Source organism: Amblyomma mixtum, chromosome 8, assembly GCF_055824585.1.
Source record: "Amblyomma mixtum isolate Tamu chromosome 8, ASM5582458v1, whole genome shotgun sequence".
Taxonomy (NCBI): domain Eukaryota; kingdom Metazoa; phylum Arthropoda; class Arachnida; order Ixodida; family Ixodidae; genus Amblyomma; species Amblyomma mixtum.
Genome location: NC_143019.1, coordinates 69,977,517 through 69,983,637, shown reverse-complemented (window position 1 = coordinate 69,983,637; position 6,121 = coordinate 69,977,517). Strand labels below are relative to the sequence as shown.

The 6,121-nt window shown below is 45.0% G+C and overlaps 1 non-coding gene across 1 annotated transcript; it reads right to left on the bottom strand.

Moving 5' to 3' along the window:
* Positions 1 to 5,742: 5,742 nt before the first annotated feature.
* Positions 5,743 to 5,814, bottom strand: TRNAT-UGU (transfer RNA threonine (anticodon UGU)). The gene has a single exon. It is a non-coding gene; the product is annotated as a tRNA-Thr (tRNA).
* Positions 5,815 to 6,121: the final 307 nt, after the last annotated feature.

Below are 6,121 nucleotides of genomic sequence, written 5' to 3'. Positions count from 1 at the left end.
CAGAGACATCTTTTCGCAACTCCACCGGATGACACCTAGTGGTAACTGCAATCTAAATAGTGAACATGGCTTCCAAACAAACTATTTAGTTGGGCAGACTTGCACCGACAAGAACTGAATGACTTGGCGGCGTCGTAGCAACAGACGCGCTGGGTGATCGGAGAACAGAACGCCCGCCGCTCTCAGCCGCGCTCAGTTTATAGCTGACAGCCAAGTTTCGAGATATCGATAAGCAGCAATACATAAGACAAACTACTTCACGTATCACTCGGGGTAAACATTGCAGACACGTAAAAGAACAAAAGTTTTCTAAGCACTGCTACAAGCATTCCTTCTTCCTGTCTACAGCGAGAGAATGGAACAGACTGCCAGAGAATGTGGTGCTCGCATCGGGTGTGAATGTGTTCTCTGCTGGAGTTCGTGATTGGTTGGTATAGTGCCTGATATAATGCGCCTTGCATTTGTGTTGGACATGGTGTTTCCAGATTGTTTTCTGTTTCGTTGCAGCGATATTTTTGCGCATTTTTATTTGTTGCTTAGAGGTCAATTCCATTTTTTGATATGTTAAACCTTGGTACCGACTGGATGGTGCTGGTGTTTTGTGTGTCGTGTTCCGCCTTTCTAATCTGTACCTTGTATCACTCCTATCTTGGTCCTGACCGGACCGATAGTATCTCTAATAAATAAATAAATAAATAAATAAATAAATAAAGCGTGCCAAGTTGCTAGAACATTCCGAAACAACGTAGAACCAGTTCCGCCATGACGCGATCAATCGAGATAAAGCTGGTTGCGTCTTGCATCACAAAAAAAGCAATTTGGCGGCTTGCCGGCAGCTTTGAAGAATGAAGAAACACTACAAAGATTCGCTGCAATACAATGTTCCCGGAAGTACATTACGGTACATGATTGGGCAGTACATTACAACTTAAATAAAGGATTATTTATACTTGTCATAGCAACGTAAGGATTCAATGGTGATAGCAGATTAAACCAACGAGAGTGTCGCTCTTGTAAATATTTAATTTTAGAACACGAAATATATGTCTGAACCGGCATAATTAGACATGGTTCCTAAACTGCTGCTAACAGAAAATATGTTATGACAATTCGTATCCCTTTGCATATACGCAGGTGGTTTAAGAGAAATATGTTCGACATCCATGGAAGAGCCTGTCTTACGTTCCGACAAATAGTCGGGCAGCAATGAGCGGAACTATGTATGTGCTGCAGTTTTATATTTTCCGGTGGGATGTTTCCCAACAACCGGTTTATATGCATTTACCCAGGTATACCCTTTACCTGGGAAGGTCAGTCGGGTTACTTATCTACACTGCTGTTCAAAGCACACATGCGAGATGCTTTGTTTTGTTCCTCTGCACTCTTCTCGTTTCGTTCCTGTCTGACTGTGCAGTCTACGAGGTATGAGAGAGATAGGGCCTGGTCTTTACATAAGCGAGCGCCGGCCGTTTAGGGTGCTGTTGACCACTATCTCTGCCTTGAGCACCGCCATCAAGACCCATCAAGCAATCGGGCTGTCAAGGGATCATGTTAGGCCCCATAATGGCGCTATTTCCAAGGAGTCTAGCTCAACCAAACACCTCAAATGGCTCCAGCTCTAATGCCGCAGAGCGCGCTGGCACGATCATGTACGAACACGCACATGATCATGGCGATCATTGCACGATCAGTTATGGTAAACGTACCGTCCGTGGTGTTCTGTGAATAAAGTTGTTTGTTGCTTTTGAAACAAAGTTGTTTGCTCCCTGACGGTGTGGGTTCCTAACCTCTATCGTAACGCAGCATTATTTTTATTGAAATGCATGATAGCGCTTCGTCTCCTTCCATGTCTCCCGAAATGAGGTGGCTAAACCAAAACACTGTTTTCAGTTGGTGCGCATTTTCGATGCCACAAATGCAGATGCGCGCAAAGGAAATTCACCCTCTTTCTCAACAGTTTGTTCGATGCAGGGTGGACGGCTGGTGGTTGCGCAACAACGCAGGCCGATTTTGTTCCTCTCTACTCATTCCCGCCTTGACCGCTGTGAGGCGGAGAGATGATGGCTTCGAGACCACGGACGTACAGTCTGTGTCAAAAGTAACCAGGCTGCACGTTTTTCTTCTCAGTCGTATATTAAAGCTATTATGCCAGCCCTCAATCTCTAAATCTCTGTACGGTAAGAAGCCGTGTTGTCACCTTCAAAGAACTTTTTGATCTTTAGGGAAGCCGTGCGGGCTCTGGTATAAAAATGAGAAGCAAACCATGGAGACTGGTTACTTTTGACGAAGATTGTATGTGCCCTTAAGTACAACCAAATTACTATTTTCAGTCACACTTGTACTATTTAGCAGTACAGGAGTTTTCTACGTGCGTTGCCGCGTTATGCAAGTAGAATGGTGAACATTACAGTGTTATTATGAAGACCTTTTTCGAACTCTAGAAATTATTTCTCTGGTCCGCCATTGCCACCCATGAACTAGCGCACGTAATGAGGACAAGTTAGAAAAAGAACAGCACTTCCGGTAGAGAACTATCCACTGAATGTGCTCATTTATTATACTCTTGTTTCCATAGATAGGTGAAAAACACCGAACACTCACCTTGAGTCGTGCTACCTGTAGAAGGAAAAAAGGGGACTCGTTTTTAGTGTAATCCGTAATATAAAAAAATCAAATATTGTCCCTTAATAGCATCACAGTTGCGGTTAACGTTTGCCGCAAGCCCTCTGCCACCATTTCTTAGGCTTGCATTTGGCCTCCTTGAGAAATTATGCATCTGCATTCGTGCTACATAAAATTAAGTTTCTGATATAGCTCTCCATTCCGCTGTCACGCCATTTAGTAGCTAACTTTTGGACGACCAGTGAGTGTTGTAGCCTAAATTTTGTTGGCCTAGTAAGAACAAGAAACATCTGTACCTGTTGCAAGTAAGTTTTTGAAAATTATCATTCTTTTCCTGCCTTTGATAACCTCTCTCAGTATGATCACCGGTGGAAGCGACGCTAAATACGATGTGTCTTCATCACTCCGCACTGCTAGAGAGCCTAATAACTCACGTGCAACCAGAATGCATGTTTTCGATGGGAGCGTAAGTTGTCTCCACCTCTTAGAACTTGCGTTTGAATTTCACTATGAATTTCTTATTATAAAGAAGCTTTATTTCTCTCAACCGTATTTCATTAACTAGACGGTCTTCCCTCACTGCGCTGCTTGATATGGATTAAAATCTTCTGGATTACTTCCGGAAGGACCAATACTGGATCGTATTTTGTCAGCAGCGCAAGGAACCTCTAGCTACATGTTGCAGCAATCATGCATAATGGAGAAAAAACAACGTGTGTCAGGTGGCACCAAGAGTGCACAGTACCTATGGCACTTAGACAAAGGCAGCTATGGTTCATTACTTGAACCATTAGGAAGCAGTGGCCGTACGCAAGGCCATTCATGGCACGCTCTCAGTACCACTAAAGGGTCAGCTGTTCCGAGCTGTTCATTTCACTAAACTGCACGCAGGCGCAGAACGTACACAGGTGGTCCTTCCTGGCTAGAAAAAGACTGGGACATAGCCAAGCGCATCCAGTCACACCTTCCGAAGTAGTAGGGGAGGGACATGGCGTGTCACTGAGAAAGTGCACCAATGATAACTACCAGCATGCAGAAGAAAAACCCCCTAGTTTCTATGTGGCAGCGCCTCTGATCTTTTAAAATGCAAAATAGTCATCAGTTTATTTCTGTTTGCTCCGGCTCGGTGCATCTTTAATGAATAGCGTGCTGAAGGCGACTTAGCCATGCATTCGTGTGCAGCTAAAGTTTTGACCGCCATCACACTCATAGGAGACTCTTACTCCCGAGAGCCACTCCACGTTGTCTACGAGACGACAACTGGCTTACCTCCAGATGGATTGTCCACTGTAATAAAGAAAAGGAAAAGAGTAATTGAAACACTGAATAGAACAAAACCGCCGCCACAAACCTCCCATAGCCTTCGCTAGAGAAATCATTCTGATATTTATTCGACACAAACAACATTCTCTACCACAAGTAAAACCCATTTACTGACCCAAATTAAAATTTTCAGCTCAAGGAGCATTGTTCTGCAGGAAGCGTCCGAGTCGCCAGGATCTCCGCTTTTTTTTCATGCGCGTCGCCATTCGTAGCGATTTATCAATCCAGAGATTTCCGGACACGTAAAAGCTACTTCTTTGACTCATATAAAGAAACAGGAATTTTTCTTGTGTAAGCAGACTGCGAGCCCGAGATGATTACCAGCTAATCGCTTGGTCTGTTGGCTTCAGAGAATGCGAGGGAAATCAGTCTCCTCTGTTTCAGTACAGGTACAACCCCTTATGATGATGCTGACTAGCTCCTTGTGAGCGTATTCGATTGCAGCTGCCACCATGGTTTCTTGATTTGGGCAGCTCGCTGCTTCTACAAACACAGATTTTTTTTGCCAAGCGATGGTCTCTTTTATCGCCTGAGCCCCTCAACCCTTCTGCCTCGGTGCAGTTGTCGGTGCATGCATGAGTTTAGGGATGCGGCTACTCTGTAGGTCGATCTGATTTCATCGGGTACGCAGTCCTTTCTTGAATCTTCTTGCGGCTGTCAGAGTAGCGTAGCCATCTGAGTAAAGCCCTGCACGTGTCGTATGTAGGGGTTATTTTTTTCTAAGCGACGAGAAGCGCCTCCTCGTGCTCTAGATATGTATTGAAGACTCCGAGGCCCATCAATCTACGCGTAATGTTCTCAGTGATAGACCCTGGGCCGTCTTATATGCCTTCCGCAGCAAAGCCTCCACCTGATCCACCTCTTGGGCTGTAAGGACTTGGTACTGTAGGCTGTCCGCATGGTCTACTGAAAACTACAGCTTGTATTTTTGTTCAAAACACGAGAAAATTTTGTCAGCTGATTGAATAACTCGACTCAGCAAAATATAAAACAATCTGACTGACTATAGGCAGTTGACAACAATTTTGTTTGAGCTGCATGCACTTCTTGGGCCCCGAAAAATTTTTGAACCTCGGCTAAACGTGGCTACGCACGTGCAATTTGAAACCTCACATGATCTCAAAAGAGGTGCTCATTATCATGAGGTTGAAAGAAGCCAACAGCCACAGAAACCAAGGGGCACGGGGGATTTTTTAAATTATTTATTTATTTTGTGGTGTTGATCAATTTAGAATATTACTGAATATGTTATCGCTTAAAGCTAATTGATTAGAAAAGCAGAAGAAAAAACAACCACTGCCGCCGGTGGGATCCGAACCCACGACCTCCTAATTACGCGTCCGGTGCTCTACCTCTGAGCTACGGCGACGGCTGTCAAATCTTCTGCTTTCAGGGGTATTTATGTTCACAAGTAGCCAAGTAGCCTAACTCTGAGAGTGTTCATCAGCGCCACCCACGTTCATAAGCGGCGGACGTAGAACGTCCTGAGTTACCGCAGGTCTGACGTAGAACGTCATCGAACGGAGAGGGTGGAAGCTGCGTGAGAACCCTCTTATGCTTCCTATGGCGTCAAGGCTGCCAGAACCGAGGCCCTCGCTAAGCAATTAAGCAAACAAGGGAAGGGGAATGAGGGGCTCGTTATAAATATGAAAGAAGCCAACAGCCACAGAAACCAAGGGACACGGGGGATTTTTTAAATTATTTATTTATTTTGTGGTGTTGATCAATTTAGAATATTACTGAATATGTTATCGCTTAAAGCTAATTGATTAGAAAAGCAGAAGAAAAAACAACCACTGCCGCCGGTGGGATCCGAACCCACGACCTCCGAATTACACGTCCGGTGCTCTACCTCTGAGCTACGGCGACGGCTGTCAAATCTTCTTTCTGCTTTCGGGGGTATTTATGTTCACAAGTAGCCTAACTCTGAGAGTGTTCATCAGCGCCACCCACGTTCATAAGCGGCGGATGTAGAACGTCCTGAGTTACCGCAGGTCTGACGTAGAACGTCATCGAACGGAGAGGGTGGAAGCTGCGTGAGAACCCTCTTATGCTTCCTATGGCGTCAAGGCTGCCAGAACCGAGGCCCTCGCTAAGCAATTAAGCAAGCAAGGGAAGGGGAATGAGGGGCTCGTTATAAATATGAAAGAAGCCAACAGCCACAGAAACCAAGGGG